This window comes from Pongo pygmaeus, chromosome 15 (assembly GCF_028885625.2).
Source record: "Pongo pygmaeus isolate AG05252 chromosome 15, NHGRI_mPonPyg2-v2.0_pri, whole genome shotgun sequence".
In the NCBI taxonomy this organism is placed as follows: Eukaryota; Metazoa; Chordata; class Mammalia; order Primates; family Hominidae; genus Pongo; species Pongo pygmaeus.
This window is the reverse complement of record NC_072388.2, coordinates 22,131,422-22,157,737: the sequence shown is the minus strand read 5'-3', so window position 1 is coordinate 22,157,737 and position 26,316 is coordinate 22,131,422. Positions and strand designations below refer to the sequence as shown.

The 26,316-nt window shown below is 43.2% G+C and overlaps 1 long non-coding RNA gene across 1 annotated transcript; it reads left to right on the top strand.

The window, feature by feature from the left end:
* Positions 1-16,067: 16,067 nt before the first annotated feature.
* On the top strand, positions 16,068-25,814 carry LOC129012835 (uncharacterized). Its single transcript, XR_008493725.2, has 4 exons — positions 16,068-16,192; positions 20,376-20,474; positions 24,419-24,450; positions 24,566-25,814. It is a non-coding gene; the product is annotated as an uncharacterized LOC129012835 (long non-coding RNA).
* The last annotated feature ends 502 nt before the right edge of the window (positions 25,815-26,316 follow it).

Genomic DNA, 26,316 nt, shown 5'->3' with positions numbered 1-26,316 from the left:
TGAGACAGGAGAGCTTCAGTATAATTTTCTCCATGTCCAGGGAAAGCTGACTCTGACTAGTGCTCCTCAGTCTGAGCCTCATGAATTATTGACAGAGGCTGGAAGCGCCACACTCCTTGTTCTCTTGCACTGTTTGGAGCTAATGCACTGCGAGAACCCTTCCCAGGGCTCTCCATCTGTGTGTGGGGCTGGGGTGAGGGTACACAGGAGGACTGCTGCGGGAGTTCTCAGGGCTTGGTTCAAAGGGACAGGCCTGCAGGGGGCGTTTGATCTCTCCCTTCTCTTCAGAGGTAGACAGGTGGACTCAGGGGCTGAGGTTGGCAGGAAGTTGAGGAAGACTACACTTCAAAGAGCAAAGGATTCTGGGAAGAGAGAATTGTGGCTTAGGAGCTTGGTGAACATTACATGGCCCTTCCTTGTGTGGGCAGGGTTGCTATTTGGCCTCTAGCACTATTTCTTTTGCGGAGAGCACAGGGGACGTTAGGGAGGGGGCCTGTGAGCAGAAAAGGATAGAAGGGAGTCAAGAAGTATGGGAATCTCTAGCACTACTCCTCATCAAGCTCGCTTATTGGAGATAAGAACAGGAAATCTTGGGCTGGGCATGGTGGCTCACGCCTGTAATCCTCTTTACTAACAATACGGAAATTAGCTGGGTGTGGTCAGAAGTTTGAGATCAGCCTGGCCAAAATGGTGAAACCTTATCTCTACTGAAAATACAAAAACTAGCCGGGCCTGGTGGCACATGCCTGTAATCCCAGCTACTCAGGAGGCTGAGGCAGGAGAATTGCTTGAATGTGGGAGGCAGAGGTTGCAGTGAGCTGAAATCATGCCACTGCACTCCAGCCTGGGCAGCAGAATGAAAGACTCCATCTCAAATAAATAAATAAATAAAATAAATAACAGGAAATCTTTCAGGGAAATACATGCATATGTGGGAGTATCTCTTTGAAATGGGAACTGTAATAGGCAATGGGATTGTTCTTATATGGAGGTGGTAACATCTGCCTATCTTGAGGGACAAATGCCTCCATGATTGAGGGCTCTACTCCCATCCTTTTCAAGGGCTGCCTGCGGTCTAGAAGAGAATTCACCTGGGGTGGAATGTAAGTCTTGCATTTTGCAATAGGTGTCCTAGATTGACTGTCGAGTCCTGCGTCACTGACACAAGTCAGGGTTAGGCTATGTGAGAGGGCTGGTGTGGGGTTAGGACAGCTACCAAGCAGAGCCTGAAGCCTTTGCCCATGCCTGTGTCCTGAATGGTATGTCCTAGGTTTTCCTCTAGGGTTTTTATGGTTTTAGGTCTTATATTTAAGTCTTTAATCCATCTTGAGTTAATTTTTTTTATAAAGTGTAAGGAAGGGGTCCAGTTTCAGTTTTCTGCATATGGCTAGCCAGTTTTCCCAACACCATTTATTAAATAGGGAATCTTTTCCTTATTGCTTGTTTTTGTTAGGTTTGTCAAAGATCCAATGGTTGTAGATGTGTGGTGTTGTTTCTGAGGCCTCTGTTCTGTTCCATTGGTCTAGATATCTGTCTTGGTACTGGTACCATGCTGTTTTGGTTACTGTAGCCTTGCTGTATAGTTTGAAGTCAGGTAGCATCATGCCTCCAGCTTTGTTCTTTTTGCTTAGGATTGGCTTCGTTATATTGGCTCTTTTTTGGTTCCATATAAAATTCAAAGTAGTATTTTCCAATTCTGTGAAGAAAGTCAATGGTAGCTTGATGGGGATAGCATTGAATCTATAAATTACTTTGGGCAATATGGCCATTTTCACGATATTGATTCTTCCTATCCATGAGCATGGAATGTTTTTCCATTCATTTGTGTCCTCACTTATTTCCTTGAGCAGTGTCTGTATTTCTCCTTGAAGAGGTCCTTCGTATCCCTTGTAAGTTGGATTCCTAGGTATTTTATTCTCTTTGAAGCAATTGTGAATGGGAGTTCACTCATGATTTGGCTCTCTATTGTCTGTTATTGGTGTATAGGAATGCTTGTGATTTTTGCACATTGATTTTGTATCCTGAGACTTTGCTGAAATTGCTTGTCAGCTTAAGGAGATTTTGGGCTGAGATGATAGGGTTTTCTAAATATACAATCATGTCATCTGCAAACAGAGACAATTTTACTTCCACTCTTCCTGTTTGAATACCCTTTATTTCTTTCTCTTTCCTGATTGCCCTAGCCAGAACTTCCAATACTATGTTGAATAGGAGTTGTAGTTGTGAGAGGGCATCCTTGTCTCATGCCTTTTTTCAAAGGGAATATTTCCAGTTTTTGCCCATGCAGTATGATATTGGCTGTGGCATTGTCATAAATAGCTCTTATTATTTAGAGATATGTCCCATCAATACCTAGTTTATTGAGAGTTTTTAGCATGAAGGGGTGTTCAATTTTATCGAAGGTCTTTCTGTATCTATATAATTAATCATGTGGTTTTTGTCATTGGTTCTGTTTATGTGATTGATTACATTTATTGATTTGCGTATGTTGAACCAGCCTTGCATCCCAGGGATGAAGTCGGCTTGATCGTGGTGGATAACCTTTTTGATGTGCTGCTGGATTCAGTTTGCCAGTATTTTATTGAGGGTTTTTGTTTTGATTTTCATCAGGGATATTGGCCTAAAATTCTCTTTTTTTGTTGTGTCTCTGCCAGGCTTTGTTATCAGGTTGATGCTGGCCTCATAAAATGAGTTAGGGAGGACTCCCTCTTTATCTATTGATTGGAATAGTTTCAGAAGGAATGGTACCAGCTCCTCTTTGTACCTCTGGTAGAATTCAGCTGTGAATCCATCTGGTCCTGGACTCTTTTTGGTTGGTAGGCTATTAATTATTGTCTCAACTTCAGAACCTGATATTGGTCTATTCAGAGATTCAACTTCTTCCTGATTTTGTCTTGGGATGGTCTATGTGTCCAGGAATTTATCCATTTCTTCTAGATTTTCTCGATTATTTGTGTAGAGGTGTTCTCTGATGGTAGTTTGTATTTCTGTGGGATGGGAGGTGATATCCCCTTTGTCATTTTTTATTGTGTCCATTTCATTTTTCTCTCCTTTCTGCCTTATTAGTCTTGCCAGAGGTCTATCTATTTTGTTGAGCTTTTCAAATAACCAGCTCCTGGATTCATTGATATTTTGAAGGTTTCTTTTGTGTCTCTATCTCCTTCAGTTCTGCTCTGATCTTAGTTATCTCTTGCCTTCTGCTAGCTTTTGAATGTGTTTGCTCTTGCTTCTCTAGTTCTTTTAATCGTGATGTTAGGGAGTTCATTTTAGATCTTTCCTGCTTTCTTTTGTGGGCATTTAGTGCTATAAAATTCCCTCTACACACTGTTTTAAATGTGTCCCAGAGATTCTGGTATGTTGTGTCTTTGTTCTCATTGATTTCAAGGAACATCTTTATTTCTGCCTTCATTTTGTTATTTACCTAGTAGTCATTCAGGAGCAGGTTGTTCAGTTTCCATGTAGTTGTGCAGTTTTGAGTGAGTTTCTTAATCCTGAGTTCTAATTTGATTGCACTGTGGTCTGAGAGACATTTTGTTGTGATTTCTGTTCTTTGACATTTGCTGAGGAGTGTTTTACTTCCAATTGTGTGGTCAATTTTAGAATAAGTGTGATGAGATGCTGAGAAGAATGTATATTCTGTTGATTTGGAATGGAAAGTTCTGTAGATGTGTGTTAGGTCTGCTTGGTCTAGAGCTGAGTTCAAATCCTGGATATTCTTGTTAATTTTCTGTCTTTTTGTCTGTCTAATATTAAAAGTGGGGTTTACAGTTTCCCATTATTATTGTGTGGGAGTGTAAGCCTCTTTGTAGGTCTGTTTGAACTTTCTTTATGAATCTGGATGCTCCTGTATTGGGTGCATATATATATTTAGGATAGTTAGCTCTTCTTGTTGAATTGATTCCTTTACCGTTATGTGATGGCCTTCTTTGTCTCTTTTGATCTTTGTTGGTTTAAATTCTGTTTTATCCGAGACTAGGATTGCAACCCCTGCTTTTTTTCACTTTTTATTTGTTTGGTAGATCTTCCTTCATCCCTTCATTTTGAGCCTATATGTGTCTTTGCACATGTGATGGGTCTCCTGAATACAGCACACTGATGGGTCTTGACTCTTTTTTTTCTTTTTTTTTTTTTTTTTGAGACAGAGTCTCACTCTGTCACCCAGGCTGGAGTGTAATGGCGCAATGTCGGCTCACTGCACACTCCACCTACTGGGTTCATGCCATTCTCGTGCCTCAGCCTCCCAAGTAGCTGGGACTACAGGCTGGTGCCACTACACCTGGCTGATTTTTTATATTTTTAGTAGAGATGGGGTTTCACCGTGTTAGCCAGGATGGTCTCGATCTCCTGACCTCATGATCCGCCCACCTTGGCCTCCCAAAATGCTGGAATTACAGGTATGTGCCACTGCACCCAGCTGAGTCTTGATTCTTTATCCAATTTGCCAGTCTGTGTCTTTTAATTGGGGCATTTATCCCATTTACTTTTAAAGTTGATATTGTTATATGTGAATTGGATCCTGTCATTATGATGTTAGCTGGTTATTTCACCCATTAATTGATACAGTGTCTTCATAGCATCGATGGTCTTTACAATTTGGTGTTTTTGCAGTAGCAAAACAAAAAGGTTGTTCCTTTCCATGTAAAGTGCTACCTTCAGGAGCTCTTGTAAGGCAGGCCTGGTGGCGACAAAATCTCTCAGCATCTGCTTGTCTGTAAAGGATTTTATTTCTTCTTCACTTATGAAGCTTAGTTTGGCTGGATATGAAATTCTATTTTGAAAATTCTTTTATTTAAGAATGCTGCATATTGGTCCTGACTCTCTTCTGGCTTGTAGGGTGTAGGGAGACCCCCTGAAACTATTGCTATGGAATAAAAGATGAAATGCTCCTGATTATTGTAAATACAAAATTGCATGCAGGATTGTCTAAAGACAATGCCAGGTTGGACTGCCAGAATGAGCCAACAGCATGTGATGTGCTTCCCTTTGCAGAGAGCCTATGAATGGACATGCAGTCAGGGAGGTTTCACGTCACCAAGATTCCTATCCCAGAAAAGCAGATGTTCATAGCTCTGGGAATGGAATGCGACCCTTGTGGAGAGCCTATAAATGGATGCATGGGGGGCACCTGTCCATATGGATAAGATAGGGCTATAAATGCCCTTATCTTGCCATGGCTCTTCTAGGCCTCTTTAGGGTTAAGGCATACTCCCTTCTGAGAATTTCTGGTCTAACCGGTTGTCTAGCTTCACGTCCTGTTTCTATGGAATTTTTGTAACCATCTTTTGCTGCAACTGTTACTGCTGATTAATATCTTGCTAATCATAGGTTATGGAAATACCGTATTTCTGTTTTAAGGCACTGTTAGAAATTACTGATGCATACACTATATTGTAAATTCTTATCCCTGTATACTGTACTTCTGCATACAGATGTTATGTTAAAGAATTACTTCATCCCCATGTGACCATCTCACCTCATAATCAAATGACCCTAAATCCCTCACTAACCTACCCCCGCCCTCACTAAACTTAATAATAAATGCTGGTATATCCAGTGCCTTGTTGGCACCACGGGACCAAAAGGCGGTGACCCCCCTGGACCCAGCTTTCACTATCTTGTATGTGCCTATTATTTCTCAACCTGCCAATCTGCCTGGGAACTAAGAGAGAGAGACCCGTTGCATTGCGGGCTGCTGGCCAGATCCTGAAATAGTAGGGTTTGTGCTGAAAGATCCCCTGTTAGTCTGATGGGCTTCCCTTTGTTGGTAACCCAACCTTTCTCTCTGGCTTCCCTTAACCTTGGTGAATTTGACAATTGTGTGTCTTGGGGTTGCTCTTTTCAAGGAGTATGTTTGTGGTGTTCTCTGTATTTCCTGAATGAATGTTTCTTTTTACTCTTTTTGTCTCTAATCTTGTCTTCTCACTTTATTTCATTAATTTGATCTTCAATCACTGATATCCTTTCTTCTGCTTGATCAAATCAGCTATTGAAGCTTGTGTATCCTTCATGAAGTTCTTGTACTGTGGTTTTCAGCTCCATCAGGTCATTTAAGCTCTTCTCTACACTGGTTATTCTAGTTAGCCATTTGTCTAACCTTTTTTCAAGGTTTTTAGCTTTCTTACGATGGGTTAGAACATGCTCCTTTAGCTTGGAGAAGTTTGTTATTACTGACCTTCTAAAGCCTACTTCTGTCAACTCTCTGTCTAATTTTGTTCCCTTGCTGGCCAGGACTTGTATTCCTTTGGAGGAGAAGAGTTGTTCTGGTTTTTGGATGTTTTGGCTGTTCTGCTCTGGTTTCTCCCATCTTTGTGGTTTTATCTACCTTTGGTCTTTGATGTTGGTGACATACAGATGGGGTTTTGGTGTGGATGTCCTTTTTGTTGACGTTGAGGCTATTCCTTTCTGTTTGTTAGTTTTCCTTCTAACAGACAGGCCTCTCAGCTGCAGGTCTTTTGGAGTTTGCTGGAGGTCCACTCCAGACTCTGTTTGCCTGGGTATCACCAGTGGAGGCTGCAGAACAGCAAATATTGCTGCCTGATTCTTCTTCTGGAAGCTTTGTCCCAGAGGGGCACCCACTTGTAGGAGGTGTCTGTCAGCCCCTATTGGGAGGTGTCTCTCAGTCAGGCTACACAGGGGTCAGGGACCCACTTGAGGAGGCAATCTGTCCATTATCAGAGCTCAAATGCCATGCTGGGAGAACCACTGGTCTCTTCCAAGCTGTCAGGCAGGGATGTTGAAGTCTGCAGAAGCTGTCTACTTCCTTTTGTTCAGGTATGCCCTGCACCCTGATGTGGAATCTAGAGAGGCAGTAGGCCTTGCTGAGCTGTGGTGGGCTCTGCCCAGTATGAGCTTTTTTGCCGCTTTGTTTACACTGTGATCGTAGAACCACCTACTCAAGCCTTCGCAATGGCAGACGCCCCTCCCACCACCAAGTTCCACCATCCCAGGTCAGTCTCAAACTGCTGCACTTGCAGTGAGTAAGCCTCCGTGGGCATGGGACCTGCTGAGCCAGGCACGGGAGGGAATCTCCTGGTCTGCCAATTGCGAAGACCATGGGAAAAGTGCAGTATTTGTGCGGAGTGTACCGTTCCTCCATGTACAGTCACTCACGGCTTCCCTTTGCTAGGAAGGGGAAATCCCCCGAATCCTTGCTCTTCCCAGGTGAGGTGACACCCTGCCCTGCTTCAGCTCACCCTTTTTGGGCTGCACCCACTGTTCAAACAATCTCAGTGACATGAACCAGGCACCTCAGTTGGAAATACAGAAATCACTTGTCTTCTGCGTCAATCATTCTGGGAGCTGTAGACCAGAGCTGTTCCTATTCAGCCATCTTGGAAGTGACTCCTAGAATTTTGTAACTCTGTTGTGTAGCTTACTCAAATTTTTGGTTTTTCAGTTTTTTCTCTGAGTGCCCAGTATTTAAGCAGTTGTTTGTGAATACTGGTTGGAAATATCCCAGTATTTGCATGGTCCTAGCAGGCAGAATATTCTTATAAAACAAGTATGGGCTTCTCTTTCCCCTCATACCTAGCATTGCTTTCTTCTACTGTATTTGGGAAGGGGTGGTATGGGAAGGGGGTTTGTCTGTGCTGTTCCACAGTCTATTTTCAAATAGCAGGTGGCTCCATCTTGGGCCTCAGCACTCTCTGGGGCTGGCCACTTCTGGGAACTCCAAGATTATGGCCCTTGCATTATTTCTACATGGATGCTGAGATGCAGACTTTGGGGCAGGGATGAGATGGGGAATACCATACTTCCTGATACAGTTTGGATGTTTGTCCCCTCCAAATCTCATGCTGAAATGTGATTCCTAATATTGGAGGTGAGCTTGGTGGGAGGTGTCTGGTTCATGGGGGCGGATCCCTCATGAATGGCTTGGTGCCCTCCCCTTGGTGATGAGTGAGTTCTCTCTCTATTAGTGCATGCAGGAGCTGGTTGTTAAAAGGAGCCTGGGACCTCCTTCATGCTGGTACTGTGCTTGTACAGCCTGCAGAACTGTGAGCCAAATAAACCCTGTTTCATTATAAATTACCCAGTCTCAGGTATTCCTTTATAGCAATGTAAAATGGACTCACACACTTCCCCAGCTGCCTATTCTTTATTCCTCACGATGCCATGGCACTAAGAAATTCATTGAAGATTTGGGGGCAGAATGAATCACAATACAGAGGGAAAAATCCACCAGGCATAGGATGCCTAATATAACTTCCCATTGGGTCTTTTACTGGCACCAGCAAATTCCTAGCCCTGCTTTCAAAACTGAGGTTTCCTCTGTCCTCCAGAAATAGTCCCTGTGGCAGATGTGGAGATGCAGGTCACAGCTCAGGTTTTCCTTCTAGACAGGACTCATGGCCCAGCTGCTGAGAGCCTGATTAGCTGTGAGTGTCCAGCTGTTAACTCCTTCTGGTCTACTTCAGCTTCTGGAAGGAGGTCACATTCTTCTCAGGGTGGCTCTGGCCATTTACTGAGCAGGACAGTGTGGTCAAGGACCTCACTATTTCTACCCAACATGTGGCTTCTCTAAAGATCTTCTTTGCTTTGGAGCTCTGAGTTAGGCATTTGTCAGACCTGCATCTCACGGTCTAACACTTTCTTTGTCTTGATCCTGCTTCCTTCTTTTCCTTTCACAGGTGCCACTTCAGATAAACCCTTTGGACTCCTAACTCCAATCAGGTGTCTGCTTTGTTGAGGACTCACAGACACAGTCTACTTTCTTCAAAACTTTTACAATGCAAGACCTCACTAACACACAGGGGATGGTCTCCCAGAGGGTCTGTGCTGTTCCCTCACTCAGAACATCAAGATGCACTGAAGTAAGAATCCTCTACTCTACAGTTCCTGCTAGCTGAACTATTCCATGGGGGCTTCAGCAGGAAATTGCAAGGTTGGCTTTGACAAGCTAAGGCCGGCTGGTGGAGCACATCGAGTTCTGGAGGTTCATGTGTGTTTTCATGAAGATCTCTCTGCCACTAGCAGATAAACAGGTGTTGCCCCACTCCTCCTGGGGTCTTCTATTTTCCTGGGAGGAATTTCTGGATTAACTGAACAAACACACACACACACCCCTTTGAAGCATCAACAGTAATTCTGAGTTCTTAGGGACAATGCAGATTAAATCCACAATAAGAAAGACAACTATGGCCAGGTGCGGTGGCTTATGCCTGTAATCCCAGAACTTTGGGAGGCTGAGGCAGATGGATCACCTGAGGTCATGAGTTTGAGACCAGCCTGACCAACATGGAGAAACCCCGTCTCTACTAAAAATACAAAATTAGCCGGGCATGGTGGCAGGCACCTGTAATCCCAACTACTCGGGAGGCTGAGGCAGGAGAATCGCTTAAACCCAGGAGGCAGAGGTTGCAGTGAGCCGAGATCATGCCATTGCACTCCAGCCTGGGCAACAAGAGCAAATCTCCATCTCAAAAAAAGAAAAAAAAAAGAGAGCTATTGATCCAGAGGTGGCCAGACTGGCCTCACTGGAGATAATAGGTGACATTATTATGCGAAGTGGTTTCAGTTCCCTTGTCTTGTTTTTGGAATAGTATAAGAGGCCTACAATACAAATAAATAAGGCCCATCACAAGCTTCATCAAAGGACAAAACAAATCCACTTCTGAAGAAGGCTCTTTGTTGGGCCAGATCAAATCCTTGGACAGAATTGTACTCTTAATCTCTGTAGTGAAAGTGTGGGGTAGTTTAAGAATTTATTAACCTTCTACCTTGAGCAATCCCTCAGAAGTAGAAGGTGTCAGTCCTCTGAGCTGAAGCTCAGCCATTGTAACCCCTGTGACCTGCACATATATGTCCAGATGGCCTGCAGGAACCAAGAAGTCTGGGGCAGCTGAAAAACCACACAAGAAGTAAAACAGCCTTTTCCTGCCTTAACTGATTAACCAACATTACAACATTCCATCATTGTGACTTGTCCCTGCCCTACCTTAACTGATCAATCGACCTTCTGACATTCTTCTTCTGGACAATGGGTCTTATGATCTCCCCACCATGTACCTTGTGACCCCCTCCTCCGCTAACAATAGATAACCACCTTTTACTGTAATTTTCCATTACCTACCCAACTCCTATAAAGCAACCCCTTCCCCATCTCCCTTTGCTGACTCTCTTTTCAGACTCAGCCCACTTTCACTGAAGTGAATAAACAGCCTTGTTGCTCACACAAAGCCTATTGGTGGTCTCTTCACACAGATGTGCTTGACAAAAGGGAAGGGTGGATTTGTCCTTCTGGTTACATGTGTTCTGCCCACTCATTTTGAATTTAATTAAACAAGGATTGTTCTTACCTTTTCATACTTTGTAAGAAACCATAAATACTTATGCACCATGATTTTTTAAAGAAACACTTTTTATTTTGAAGTAATTATAGTCTCATAGGAAGTCGCAAAAGTAGTACATAGAGTCCCTGAGTACTCTTCCCCCAATGGTGACAACTGTAGTATATTATCAATTCTGGGAAATTGACATTGGTACAATACTAACTAGACTATAGACCTTATTCAGTTTTCATTATTTTTTACATGCACTCATTTGTGTGTGTTAATGTGTATCTGTGCTTCTCTGGTTGTTGATGTATTTAGGAGAACTTTGACTAGCAAGCCATACAGATCTACTCCATTCTTATTCCTTTGTTCATTATCTGGATGAACTACCACTTACCAGTTCCCTACTGGAATCCACTTCAGTTGTTTATGGTTTTTCTCTAAGGTATGATGTTGCAATAGCATCCTTGTACATATAGCTAGGATAAATAAGCCCAGATAAATAGTTGAAGTACAAGGGCAGAGGAGTGTGTCTTTGATATTTTAAAAGAAATCGCCTGTTGCTCTCTAGAAAAGCTGTGCCCTTTTCCAGTGGCAGAGAACCTTCCTGAAAGGCAGTCCTGTGTGATGGTGTCCATTTCATCACACCCTTATAACACTCAGCTTTAACAAACATACAGATTTTTGCTGATGTGGGAGAAAATTATTAATGATATTAAGGTGATTATCTTTTCATATGTTTATAGATATTTGTATTTCTTTTTAAATGAACTGCTCATGACCTTTGTCTACTTTTATTTGGTTGTTTACTTCCTTCTCATTTATTCCTATAAACTCTTTATAAAAGGAAATTAACCATTTGATTGTCATATGTTGTGAATATTTTTACCATTTTGACTTTTGAATTTATGTCTTTTTAATGAATTGTAGAAGTTTAAAATCTTTATGGAATAAATTTATTTAGTTTTTTGTTTATGGCTTCTGAATTTTGTGTCATGATTAGAAACGCCTTTCTTACTCCAAAAGTATAAGATATTCAATTATAAGATTTCCTGTAGTTACTCAATGTGTGTGTATGTATGTTTAAATCTTTGGGCCATCTGATATTTGTGCTTGTGTGGGAAGTGAGATAGAAATCCGGGTTAGTTTTTTTCCCAAATGGTTAACCAGTTGTCTTAGCACTGTTTGAGTAACCCTTCCATGCCTTGGTTTCTTTATCATTACCATATGTATTTGAGCCTATTTCTGGACTCTAGTTCATTTCATTGATTTGTCTGTCTGTTCCCAAGTCAGGATTTTAATAGATATTGCAAAGAGGAAAAAGAAAGTGCTAAAATTGCCATAAAATAACTTCAAATAGAAGAGTATGGCAATTCAGAGGTGGGAGAGAGTATTTTTAGTTGGGGTCTGAAAAAGCTTCATGAAAGAGGGACATTTAAGATGAAGCTTGAATGATGAGCACTATGTTGGGCAAAGGGAATAAAGAACAAAGTCATGGAGGTGGTGAATATTTGTGCACATTTGCATTGTGTCTCTGCAAAGGAACTTGTGCTCCACCACTGGTGTTTTTATGCATGCGTGTCTTGAGCATAGTTAAGAGGATAAAGAAATTTTTGTGTTACTCTTTTGAGGCATTTTGAGGACACATTTGTTAATCATAATAGCTACACATTGAATACCTACTGTTATCCCATAGACATAGGGATATCTATGTCATTTTTGATTTTCACTACAATGAGCAAAGTTGATATTCCCATTTTAGAAATGAGGAAAATGCCCCAGGCAGTTTAAATAACACCTAGAAGTGGCTGGGTTGGGATTAAAATGCATGACCAGCAATTTAAAAAATCAGAATAGAAAATACCATAATTCATCACCTATGGTTAGGGTGTTTGTAGCAGAAGCTGTTCCTGCTCCACCTATGTCACCTGGGATCCCTCTGCTATCTCTGTGTAGACCAGTTGAATCCCAGTGTGCATTCTGTCCCAAAAGCCAGCATGCTGTTGGAAGGTACAAGAGAGCCAGAAGTGCCTGGGAATTTATGTCCCTTCCCTCCCCTCATGCCTTTAACCAATGACTGATGGGGGTGGGGATAGACATACTCTAGCTCTTTTGCCCTCTCACTGGATGACTGAGGTGTGACCTATGATGTTCCCCAAGCCCTCTGCAGGAATGTATCAAAATTGCCTTCCGTGGGACTTGGCTTCATGTTGTACCCTTACTTGGCCCCTTTCTGCTCCTACTTTCTCACATATCTCTTTTCTCTGGGAATAGTTCCTAATAAATCACTTTCATGTTCATCTTCCTCTAGGGCAGCACGGCTTTAAGAAGCTTCTGTTGTAGTGATGTAGGAGTGTGTGTGTGTGTGTGTGTGTGCGCGCGTGCATGTGCATGCATTGCGTTATCATTTAACATGTATTTCTTAGTGTGGAGCCAGTTTGAAAGTTCTATACTGGCTGTTCTATACTACATTAAACTGCCTGTTTGGGTATAGTTCACTGAGCTGGAAATTCTTCTTGATGCCCCCAAATAACTGCAGATCAGATTCCAAATCTTATTGCTTATTTGAGTACAGTGACTTAAAATATATTAATAAAAATGTAGGCTGGACACGGTGGCTCACATCTGTAATCCCAGGACTTTGGGAGGCCAAGGTGGATGGATCACTTGAGGTCAGGAGTTTGAGACTAGGTTGACCAACGTGGCAAAACCCCATCTGTACCAAAAAAAAAAAAAATACAAAAAAATTAGCTGGGTCTGGTGGCATGTGCCTGTAGTCCCAGCTACTCAGGAGGCTGAGGCAGGAGAATAGCTTGGATCTGGGAGGCGGAGGTTGCAGTGAGCTGAGATTGGGCCACTACAGTCCAGCCTGGGTGACAGAGCAAGGCTCCATCTCAAAAACAACAACAACAACAACAACAAAAAGTGTTAGTTATGGCTGTAAAGAACACAGTCAACTTTGATACTATTGGCTAGGCTGGTCTTTGACTTCTTGGGCAGCCAACCCTACTAAACAGTTTCCAAAGTTCAGGCTTCCCATTGCCAGAGTTGATAAATGTGGTGTAAAGGTTGTGTTAGTTGATTGTTAATTTTTTACAGACTAGCAGAAATAAGAAGACCAAGTTTTCCTTGTAGCAGAGCCAGAAGGTGTGCCTGACCACAGGACAGGATAGTCATGCCAGGACTCTGACCCTCAGCTTGGCTTAGATGGAGAGAGGCAAGGTGTACAGAATTGCTTTGCATTTACCCCCAAAGACAAGGTAGTTAAAAGAAGGGAAGATAACACACCACATACTCACTACCAACCAATGAGACCTAGCAAAGATGTCACACAAATCCTTATCAGATTTGTGGGGATCCTGGGGCAGTCCTGACTGCCAGAATCCACCGGAGGCCATGAGTGGAGGGCTGAGGACATCATTTCTAAGTACAGTGGAGATGAAATCTGGAAGGTAGTGCAAAGGAAAGGGCAGGAGACCCATCTTCTCAGGGAAGTCGTGGGATCCCTGCCATCACATATGTCCACTGATGACCCTTATTTGTCAGTGCGTGATGTAACATTGTCTACATGTTTAGAAAAGAGCAAAAATATGTTCAAAAATCTGATGGAATGATTAAGACACAAGGAAGGAGATCTAAACCCATCAAATTTAGGATGAAGATGGCTGTGAGTTAAGAATTTATAGGGAGTTGGGGACAGTGGTTCACGCCTGGAATCCCAGCACTTTGGGAAGCAGAGATGGGAGGATCACTTGAGGCTAGGAGTTTGAGACCAGCCTGGGCCATATAGTGAGACTTTTATCTCTACAAGAAATAAAAAATTAGCTGATCATGGTTGCGTGCACCTGTAGTAACAGCTACTCAGCGGGCTGAGGAGGCAGGATGACTTGAGTTCAGGAGTTGGAGTCTGTAGTGAGCTATGATTGTGCCACTGCATTCCAGCCTGGGTGACAGGGTGAGATCCTGTCTCTAAAAAAAGTGGAATTTTTAGAGTCTAATATTGTCCCAAAGAAGATCCATATGTTCTGGTAGGCATGAATATTCTGGACACCCTGAAGGTGTGCTGCAGCGTGGAGAGTGGGTGCACATCAGCACCACCAGCGCCTCTGTTAAGCAGAATACTGTGCATGGGTATTAATCCCTGGTGGGGAATTCTGTGCAACTATTAAGAATCCCAGAGGAGAACTCTAAACACCTCGCCAGCTTCTACTAAGGTTCCTAGATCTAGCAGGTTTCTAGATCTGGCAGGAGGTTTTGCCTAAACCCAGCTGCCAGTGTATGAGTTTGGTGAGACAGAGCACTTGTGCAACATGTCAGGCAAAGCAACTTTAGTACTCCCAGGCAGGCAGCAAGGGCCAACAGAAGTCTAGGATCCATGATGTGCTGCTCCCCCAAGGCTCAGGGAGGCTGCCCAGGGTGGATGCAGTCTTATCTGTAGGTGCTCTACTATACATCTGATATAGTTTGGATATTTGTCCCCTCCAAATCTCATGTTGAAATGCGATCCCCAGTGTGGAGGTGGGGCCTGGAGGGAGGTGTTTGGGTCACAGGGATTGATCCCCCATGAATGGCTTGGTGTCCTCCCCATGGTAATGAGTGAGCTCTCAGCTATTAGTTCACGTGAGATCTGGTTGTTTTAATGAAGCTGGCACCTTCTCCTTTCTCTTTTGCCCCCTCTCATGCCATGTGACATGCTGCCTCCCTCTTTGCCTTCCACCATGAGTGGGAGCTTCCTGAGGACCTCACCAGAAGCTGAGGAGATGCTGGTGCTAGGCTTCTTGTAGAGACTGCAAAGCCATAAGACAAATGAACTTCTTTTCTGTATAAATTGCCCAGATATTCCTTTATAGCAACACAAAATGGACTGATATAGCACCACTACTGAGGGACCCTGAAAGCATTCTGCTCTGGTTTTATACCTCATAGGCCACTTGGATTGATGAGCCAAGCATTGCAGGCTGTTCTAGGAATGACAGAGACAAAGCCTGGGCTATTCTGGGCATTTCCTCCTATCTCGGAATGTTGCATTCTCTGTACATTCTGCCCCAGAACTGCAAGCAACAGAGGGTCAGCCAAGGCTATTTGCAGGCTTGTCCTCCTGTCTGTTTGAAGGATCCTTCAGCACCAGCCAACTCTCTCTCCTGGTTCCATGTTCACTCTGCTACTTTCTAATTATTACTCCAGGTTGGAGGGGTGGATGATGGACAACACCTTTTCTCATCACTGGAAGGGCATGTTCCCCACTGAAACTGAATCCACTGTTTTTTGTTTGTTTGTTTTTGTTTTTGAGACAGCGTCTGGCTTTGTTGCCCAGACTGGAGTGCACTGGTGCAATCTCGGCTCACTGCAACCTCTGCCTCTGGGGTTCAAGAGATTCTCCTGCCCCAGCCTCCCAAGTAGCTTGGACTACAGGCGCACACCACCATGCCTGGCTAATCTTTGTATTTTTAGTGGAGACAGGGTTTCACCATGTTGGCCAGGCTTGTCTTGAGCTCCTGACCACAAGTGATCCACCTGCCTTGGCCTCCCAAAGTGCTGGGATTATAGGCATCAGGCCACTCCACTGGGTTCTGAGACTCAGTCAATTTTATGTGTGTTTAGGTTACTTAGTTGCATTCCTAAAGTCTCTGAACCAGTCAGCCAGGAGCTTGGATATCAAGACCTTGGAGGGAGTTTGGTGCCAGTTTTCAGCATCAAACTCCCTCCAAGGTCTTGATATCCAAGCTCCTGGCTGACTGATCTGAGAGCCACAGCAGGGGTTAAGACCCTGTAAGCCCCAGCCTGAAAGTGGCAGTCAGATCTCACAGGCTTCAGACCACAGAGGAGCACTAGGACCCCACCAGAGGTGGTCCTGAGGCTGAGCTGAAGGCCCTGGGGATGGGCTATGCAAGCTGATTGCTCACTGCGAGTAGCAAGAGGTGAGTGTTGCTGGGACTCTAGAGTTCAGCAGCAAAGTGTTGCTTTCACATGGGGGTACCACGAGACAAACCTCTGACTGGAGGGGGCAGCAGGGGTGGAAGGGAGATGGGGGGTCAGTTTCTGGTTTGCCTGCTGTTCCTGAAGAGTTAGATGAGAAAGAGACTTTTGGGCTGTTTCCAGGAGGAGCTCTGCTAAATTCCAGCAGTGAGGAGACCCCCTCCCTGCTCAGGATTCTGTTTCTGTCCAATTTTCAAGGTGGATGGTTCCCATGAAGCATAGCAGGGCAGGATGTGGGGGACAGCTTTGGCTCATAGTGCACAAGTATTAAATATTTTAAGCTACATGATATTCATACAGTACTTCAACATAAACCTTACCTGTAATTGTCGCAAGGATACACCATTTTCCTCCCAAGCAGATTCTAATTAATCAACAATATGCTGATTAAGCATCTGCAGGAGAAGCACTGTGCTAAACACTGTAGAAAATTAAAGATTTACAGCATAAACTTCATCTTTACACTCAAGGAATTTACAAGCTAGCTGAGGAAATAGGACACATCAATGAAACACCTAGAAAACAACTGCCAAAAAAAGCGCTAAACTAAGTAGGATTCATCAGCACCTCTTTTCCATCCTTCCACTGCATCTCTCCCACAGAGTGGCTCAACCTTGCCCCAGTCGGCAGAACTCTGGGAGCACGAGGCAGATCATATGAATCTTCCCTGCAGTGTCCCACTCTTTCTTTATCCCATGGAACATAGTCACTGTTGGTAACTAGTTCCTCTGCACCCCTTCACTCCTTCCCACAGGGCTCAGTGGACCGAGGTGTGGAGGAGTGTGAGGGTGATGAGGGGAGAAGGTGGTTTTGTGTGCATATATCCAGAAAATGGACCCTGCAAAGGCGATCATGCTAGATAAAAATAGGTTTAATTTCTTCGGTTGTCTTCGGTTAAAATGGAATGGGTCTGGTTAGTTGGAGGGGTCAGATATCTCTTGTTAAATTGATAAGCATCTGCTGAATCTCATTTGTGCAGAAGGAAGATAAAAGGCCATTGGGAGACCTGGGTGTGGCCTTCTTGGGGCTCTTCTGGTTGCCTAGTAGCTTTTCCATGTTCTCTCGCTGTATCTTTATATCCATGTCCTTTCAATATACATTTCTCCCTAGTTGTGCTGATGCTTGTGTGACTGTCATCATTTGTGTACGATCCTCTGAGTTAGACAGGTTCAAGAGAGTGGCAAAAGTATTACCGGAAACTACTTTTGCTATTAGGCCAGCCTTTCTCAACAGGATTTCCAGGAAAGAATTAAGGTCTACAGAACATTATTTGAGTGACTGTCTTCTCAGTTTCTCTAGGATGTGACATAATTAGTTCCATTCTAGAAGAAATATAAGTTAATTCATTACATAAAATGGATGCCTTTGGGCATTAGGGATTAGTTTTCTCATGCAGCCCAGATTGAGAAGGGCTGCTCTGGGCCCTTGTCCAAGGGTCTCAAGCAACATCAAAGCTCCCTCCTTTTCTTGGCCTGCCTCAGTTGCTACAACTGACCCATAATGACTTCTTGAGTCATGAGTTTGACAGTGTACACTAAATGTAATTGGAGTTCAAAGGAGAGACCAAGGCTCTGTGGGGGGTATTATGTGGAGTTATAATGGTTTAGGCATTCTAAGGTCATCTAATATTAACTTAGAATAGGCAGTGAACTTGGAGAGAGAAGACTTGAAACTTTGCTCTCTCCCTCATTCCTTATCGGGGACTCTGTAAGGCAGGATGGCGAGTAATGGCTTCCCTCTGTGGTATGGGAGTAGAAGTTCTCTGTTCAAAAAACTTTAGATCTTGTAAACAGGGATCTAAATCAGCAGTCCCCAATCTTTTGGCACCAGGGACTGGTTTTGTAGAAGACGGTTTTTCCATGGACTGTGGGGTTTGTGGGTGGATGATTTGGGGATGATTCAAGCTCATGACATTTATCGTGCACTTTATTTCTATTATTATTACATTATATATTATATACAGATATATATATATGTAGTTATACAACTCACCATGATGTAGAATCAGTGGGACCCCTGAGCTTGTTTTCCTGCAACTAGATGGCCCCATCTTGGGGTGATGGGAGACAGTGACAGATCATCAGGCATTAGATTCTCATAAGGAGCGTGCAACCTAGATCCTTTGCATATGAAGTTCACAATAGGGTTCATGCACTATGAGAATCTAATGCCTCTGCTGATCTGATAGGAGGTGGAGCTCAGGCGGTAATGCGAGTGATGGGGAGTGGCTGTAAATACAGATGAAGCTTCCCTTGGTCGCCCACCACTCACCTCCTGCTGTGCAGCCTGGTTCCTAACAGGTCATGGACTTGTTTGGTCTGTAGCCCAGGGATTGGGGACTGCTGATCTAAATAGCAAAGTTGAATAAAGTATGCCTATCCCATATGATATAAATTTAGAGTTGTTAGGATTTGGCATGGCACATCAAGGTGTTGAGTAATCTGGTGTTCATCAGTATTGACAGGTAGAGAAGATAAGGATGTTTTGAGCTCATCAAGACAGGAGCAGACACCTGTTGGGACAAGAGAGCACAGCAGCAGGCTGGTTCTCCCATCCTCGTACCCTATCATATGATGCTGGTCAGGAGGAGACTGGGGAAATATTGTGTTATTATAGGTTAAATCTTTGGGAAAGCATTTTTTGAGTCAGCCTTGGTCTGCACATTGTCTGACTCCCGTGGCTTGGAGGTTGCCAGGGGGATGACACATTCCTTCAAGATTTTGGTTTCTTTCCTGGCCAGATCTAGCAGAGCCAAGTTTTCTTGGGTGTCTGCAGGCTGTCAGAAGAAATCCATCCTTGCTTCTCTGTCACTGCTGTGCACTGAATCCTGCCTGAAGTCCTTCACTTCCGCCTTTGGCTAGGAACCCTTCCTTTCTTCTCTGCTGGATCCAGGGAGGGGGAGAGGCAACATCACAACTTTCTGTGCTTCCATCATAGCTGTGGGACTGTCTCTGTGTAAAGTCCTGCTGGCCTAGAGTTTCTAGCTTCTAGTGTCACCTGTGGAACTACAAAATTTATCCTTATTCCAGATTAAGTTCCTCTGCTATGCATTCTCATGTACTTCCTTTTTGAAATAGTTATTAACTGAATGAGTGCTTATTTAATATTTATTTTCCTGGGCTAGACTATGAGCTCCATAAGATCTGGAACGAAGTCTGTCTTGGTCACTGCCATATTCCTATTGCCAAGCACAACAAAATCATTGTAGGCATTTCAAACAGGGAATTTAAAACAGGAAATTGGTTACACGATGGACTGGGCTGAGAAGCCAAACAGGCTAGTGAAACAATCACATATTAGTGGCAGCGGAAGCCGCTGCCACCCTGAGGGCTGGAAGGACACAAGAAAGGAGTGGGGAACAACCTAATTCTGATTAACTTCATTCTGAATTATATGGAATTAAAAAATTTTTCTTCTGGTAGGGGTGCCCACAATACTAGTAAAAATGTAGTAAAAATTTAACATTATCCTATTTGAAATCCACCATAGCCTTCTTGAGTTTCAAATCTGAAATCTTCAGGGATGTTTCTCAAAATGACAAAAGCACCATTTCTGAGGCAAAGATCCAGCCTGTCCTGGGCAGGTTGGCCCTTGGTTAGGATTTCAGGTCACGCTTGCAGATAGATCAGAACCCTGGTAGGCTTCCGTCTCAGATGGGCTGTGACCTTTTGGATGCAGAGAAGGCTGTAATGCCACTTTTGTCCACCAGAGGGCTGCAGGGCCTTCCCTCACAGTCCAAACGGCTGAGATTTGGTGACTCACCCATGCCTTGGCAGGGTGCTGCCTTGAGGGGTCTCCTCTTAAGTACCTCATGTGTTGGAGCAGATCTGGGGGTGCAGAGGCTGCCCTGATTCCAGAAGGGAGGAATTTTGTATTCGGTTCCCTCATTTTCTCTCTCCTGGCTTCATTTTATGTTTAATAACAATCGATTTGAACAATTTAAAAATCGGGAAATCAAAGTGGGGGTGTGTGTATGCATTTTGTGGGCAAGGTAGCAAGAAGTGGGAATAATTCTGGTTACATTAATTCATGCCTGAACTGGCAGCTTAAACATTATTTAATGTTATAGAATTTCAGAGATGGAAAAGTGACCTTGGAAATAATTTAGCATCCCTTCATTTACAGCCAAAGAAATGAATGCGGCCCTTGCTGCTTGCGAGATGCCTGGAAGGTTCAGAGCCTTTAGGAATGCAGCTAATATGTAAGGTTATTAAAGCGTTTTTGGTAAGATTTTATTTCAGTATTCCAATCTTTCTTCCCTTTTCTTAGACTCAGCCTGAGCCTTAACAGCAGCAACAAAGCACAAAAAGGCATTTTTCAGTTTTCCATTGAAAGTACTTGGCTTTCTTGTTCTAATCCCATCATTGGTCTTTGGATTCTTTCCAGACTCCATTGAATCAGAAGATAGAAAGGCCTGACATGGTAGAAAAAATTATCCGGGAAAATATTGGAGTGAGTAGAAAACCAGTCAAACTCCTAATTGCAAATTCTCTTAAAATTAATTTAGAAATGTTACTAAAGAATTTTCAGCAGTACAGCAAAGACCAGTCACTGAAGTAACTTAAGGGAGAATGCACTAAACTGAAAAAAAATCAATGTGGGTTTCCTAAAAAGTTTCAAAAATCACCCAATGAGCCCACACAAAAAACTTTATTTTAATTAATCCCAAAGAAAGAAACAACCACGGGGAGCCATACACAGAATTCAGAAAATGGCTGGAACCTCTTTTCAAAGAGATGAAGTGGACATTACATCCTCCCTAGTGAAAGTCAGAATAAAAAACAATGAAAGTAATGATTATTGCAAAAGACACATTGAAAATCATGTTTAAACTGCACAAAGCAGAAATGGCACTTAAATCAGTAAAGAAACCTGAGCAATAGATCCAGAATTTAAAGAAACTAAATTAAGAAATGAAACACTTCAGGAGGGCAGATCTGGGGAATAGATCTGAGTATTGCAGTTTCTGAATAGTTAGACTTCCTGAGTAAGCCAAAGAAAGAAAAGGTCCTAAATCAATAACTAAAGATGCAGGAATACTTTATTCCAGAATCAATAAGAGATTAGACTTGAAATAGAGAAGAGTCACATGGTCTAACAGAATAGTTATGAACATTTTAGGAAACAGTTCTCACACTTATACGTCTTTTCATTTGATTTTTACAACAATGTGAGGTAGACAGATATTATTAATCTCCCGTCTTACAGATAGAAATTAACCTCCAAGAAGCTGAGTGATTTGCCCAAGGGATATAACTAGTAAGTGAAGAGCCCAAGTTCAAGTCCAGGTCCTGCTCTCCAAAGTGGGAGGGGTCTTATACATATTTTAAATAATAAGGGAAATACATCTTTGATGACACGCAAAAAGAGAAGATCACTCTTAAAAGAATATACATTGGAAACACGATTGGATTTTCTAGTAACATAAAAGAGCTCAGTGGATATGAAACGATGTTACCAAGGATGAGAGAGAGAGAGAGGGAGAGAGAATGCATCCCCACCATACTTGACCTTGCCAAACTGCCTTTCATGTGGGGCGCAACAAAGAACTAAAAGCTCTTTGAGGTCCTAGAAATCCAACCAGTCACTCACTCACTTTATTCCAACAGGCTCTGAGGACTGCTTCTAACAGAAGTCTGCATTAAACACAGAAACCTAAAGAGAAGACATTGACCTGAGTTATTTATTTATTACAGAAATACATAAACAGAACATTATGAGGAAGCATTTTTTGTTGATAAGTATAATTATTGTGTTTGATGGAACAAAAGTAAGATGTGTCCTTATACCTGTATGAGGAACTACAAACTGCTCTCACCTTTCTAAGAGAGTTATTTGGCTAAATGTGACATGAAACATTCCTTAGATTCAATACTACCACTCTGGGAACTTGTCCTAAGGCAATAATTCAAAGAAGAAAAAATTATAGGTTGTTATACTGATATTTACAATTGTGAAAACTTGGAATAAAAACTGAAGAACTGAGTTTTACCCCAGATGAATATTATGTAGCTGTTAAAAATAATGAAGATGAAATATGTGTATGAAGTTAGCAATGGAAGTAGAACTAAACTTTTAACCATACTATGATTAAAACAATGAAAAATGTGTGTATGTAGATAAAAATTGGGATGCAATGTAGAGAAATGACATGAGGTAATTTAGAGTGGTGGAATCGAAGCTGAATTTAAAAAAATCTTTATATACTATTACCTTTACAAATGGTTAGAAAGTTGCCAATGCTGCTGCAATCCCGCCCAAGTCAGAGGTTCATGGACTACGTCTGGAAGCATGAGAAACTGCTTACAGTCTCTGCCCCTGAGTAGGGGAAGCGGGGGCTTGTGGGCCTGGGGAAGAGGGCTAGGAAGTGACTTAATTTCACTATATGTGCTATATTCGTTGGTGCCTTTTGGATTTTGTATTCTTTGCGTGTGGTGCCAATGAAAACATGATGTCTAGGCGCAATAAATCTACATATTTCTGACGTGTAAAATTTCCCCAATGGTCTGATGATGGGACAGAAGAGTTGAAGTCAGTGTGGTGTTGGAAAATGCAAAACATTTAGTTACTGTGCCATATAAATGGAAAGGCAGAGAGTGGAGACAATGCCAAGGCTAAAAAGAGAACAATAGGTGGGAGTGAGCCTGCCTAGGAGTCCAGATGAAGCAGTAGAGACCAGGTAGAATCTTGGAACTGTGACCAAGGGAGCAGAAAACTGCAATGCAGAAGAGCAGAGATGGTGGCACAGACGGCAGAGGAAGAGTGTGCGTGGATGGCAAGGAGAGGAGCCACAGGGTGGTGCCAAGGGAGGCCAGGACTGCTCACTGAGGTGTAGTGTGGACAGACACTGAGGTATGGTGCGTGCAGTGGGTGGCTGCTGTGTCCAGACATGCTGGGTGCATAAAGTTGGGGCACTAAGGAAGCGTGGAGCCAGGGCGCCTCCTGGGATGGCTGCTGAGACCAGTGTGAGCTGGGGAGGAAGCAGACGCACAGGCTGGGCTCAAGGTTGTGGAGCCAGTGGGGTTGGGTTAGCTGCAGATCTTGAAGGCTTCTTCTCTTAAACAACAAGTAGGATGGAAAGAACAGGATTGGCAGTCAGAAGGCCGAGGTTCAAGTCCCGCTTTGAGGACCAGCTCTGTGACCTTCCTCACTATTTTGTCATCCTCAAAATGGGTAATATTAGCCACCTCGTGGAGGCAAGAGTGAAAACATCTGCAAGAAACAGCAGAGATAAGCGTTCTCTGAGCTATAAACTGTAAAACCAGCATAACTCATCAGAGCAGAGAGGGGCCCAGTCACATTAAGGAGGTGGAGTGACTCTCAGGCCTGAATGAAGGTATCTTGTTAATTAGAACAAGGGCTAAAGACCCACAGACCCCAGGAGGAGGAGAGGCAGGCGTACATGCTAGTCTATGCCCTGCTCAGGTGAGGTGCCCAGCCCAAGGCCATGGTGTCTCTGGGTCCAGAAACAGGCGTTGTGTTTTTGTGGAAAAGGATGTTTTAGGCTACCCTGACCCCATCAAACACTTGAGTTACGGTAACGCTTTTCCGATTGCATGCTTACCACGTAACCTCTCATGGCATTATTTGGCTTCCGATGTAGCCTGCCCCTCAGGGATAGAACTTTCTGTCCTCCAGAAATTCTCATTGTTTACCAAAGTAGTTAAAAACACTGATTTTGGAACCAGGTTGAGATTCTGGCTCTGCCACTTCCTATTGGTGACCTTGGGCAAATTATATGATGTTCTTTGTATCAGTTTCCTCATTTGTAAAATGGGATACTAAGAGTAGCTTCCTGTTCCTTGTGAGGAATAATGATAAATCATGTAAGGGCCCTCAGTGCCTGGCCTGGTAGATGCTGTACACACGTTTGTGGGGTTTACGGAAAATTGCTGACTTGGCATTCGGATTCATCCACGGTAGACTCTGTGAGCCTGCTCAGGGTGCTGCTGCCTAGAAGTTTGCTAGAGGGAGGGCGTTCCAGGTAGGGGGCGTGGTTTGCTTGAGTCTCGGAAGGGTGAACAAGCTATAGGTAGCTGGGGTGGCTGCAACCTGGGCACATGGGGCAGAATGGTGGGAGATGAGACAGAGCAGATTGGGGCCAGATCCCATGAGTACGGGCAATAACAGTTTGTGCTGTGCTAATACATTCTGATTTCATCCTATAGGCCATGGTGGTCCCCTGGAGAATTTTAGGCAGGTGAGTGACAAAATGGGATTTGTGCTTTAGATTTCGAGGTCCTTGATGTGGGGCGGGGGCGGGGGTCTTGTTCATCCTTGTGTCTTCAGTAAGTCACCCATCTTTTGACTCATAGTAAGAAATCAACAAGCATTTGCGAAATGAGTGAAAGACAACGCTGGAGACTATGGAGGCCAGATGGGCATCAGGGAGACAACCCAGGGCCTGTTGCCCTAATCCAGGTGGGAGCAATGAGAGCGTGGACAGAGGCAGCAGGAGGTGCTGGGGGAAGGTCACACTCCCCTCCAACTTGTGAAGGAGGGTCACAGTATTTGGTGACTGATGGGGGAGATGGATGAAGATAAAGCAAAGATGACTTTATATTTTTAGCTAGGATTATGGCAAAACTACTAAAAATGAAAGGAAAACAGGAGGAAGACCAGTGTGCTTAAGTTTAGGACAACAACACAATGTGAAGCACCCAGTGGATGTCAATGAGTTTTTTCTCTTAATAATTTGCCTGTAAGCAAGGCTGTCATTGCTAACACTTCTGATGAGCTCTCTTGAATCTTTGAGGGGACCAATAATTGCAGTTTCAAGGTGGGATTTGTAAAAAAAAATCATGTGAACAGTTTTCACCCATATATTTTACGTTACATATGTTATGAGACATGTTTGAAAAGGCATGTATAAGCAAATTTGTCTAAATTCAAATGTTACAAACACACAGCTATATACTTGTATGTGTTGTGTGTGTATACCCAACTCTATACTGCTGGAAGTTGTGGAGACAAGCAGCACTATCTGACCCTGGCCCTGAGGCCTCTAAGTTGCCTGACAATGAGCCAGCTCTCAGACTTAATGTCCCATGGGATGGAGGGCTCCCAAGGTCTCCAAGTTCTGGATGCAGTGACATCTGAGAGACTTTTCCTACACAGTAGACACGTAAGGTTGAAACTGCTTGGTGTGTTATCTAACGTGTTTATTCCCCCACGCAAGACTACCTTTATACATACCTCATTAAATGGAAGAATATCAAGGGGTGGAGTTTCCCTGCTGGCATCCCCATGGCACATTTATCCATTTGGCCCGAGCACACCTTTCAACGGGAGTCTGGGAGGGCAGGGACCTAGCTGGGCTGATCCTGCTCTCATGAGTTCCAGCTGCACCAAATGATGCTGGTTGGTGTCTACCCTGAGCCCTTTACACAAATACCAGTGCAGTCTTGTTTTAGATCCTGGGGAAATAACAACTGATTTCTGTGGATGAGAAGTTCATATCAGTTAGCAGAGGAAAATTTGTTGTTTCATCTCATAACGCATGTGTTTTAATTATTTCTGCCATCAGATTTAACAAAGCTCTAAAATGAAATTTAAAGTAGCATGAGGATTCTATGAAGATCTTGTATAATAAATTCCAGCTATATTGCTTTATTCACAGAATCTAAAAGACTGCTATTTGCTTTTCTTATTATTTTCAAGGGGAAAAAATTTTAAACCTTTCTCCCCAGGTCTCTTGAATAATAGTGGTGTATTTTTCACTGTCATGGCATGGAGAACGGCTCTCTTCTGCTGAGTTTATGGATTTTTTTTAAGTTAATGATAATAGTTTGTTTGAAGTAGATTTTTGTATGTGTGTGTTTGAGGTGAAATTCATGCAAAGAGAGGTGAAATAGTTGTCCGGGTTCTTGCTGTGACCAAGAAGGTTTTATCTCTTAATAGGAGTGAAAATAACACTTAAAAATCTTAGCTGGCTCTGTCATGTAGTCAAGGATTAAAAAATAACAAAAACCTCATCAATGACATTACCAGATTTGTTGTTGTTTTATTATTATTATTTTTTTGAGCACCCAGGCTGGGGTGCTGTGGCATGATCTTGGCTCACTGC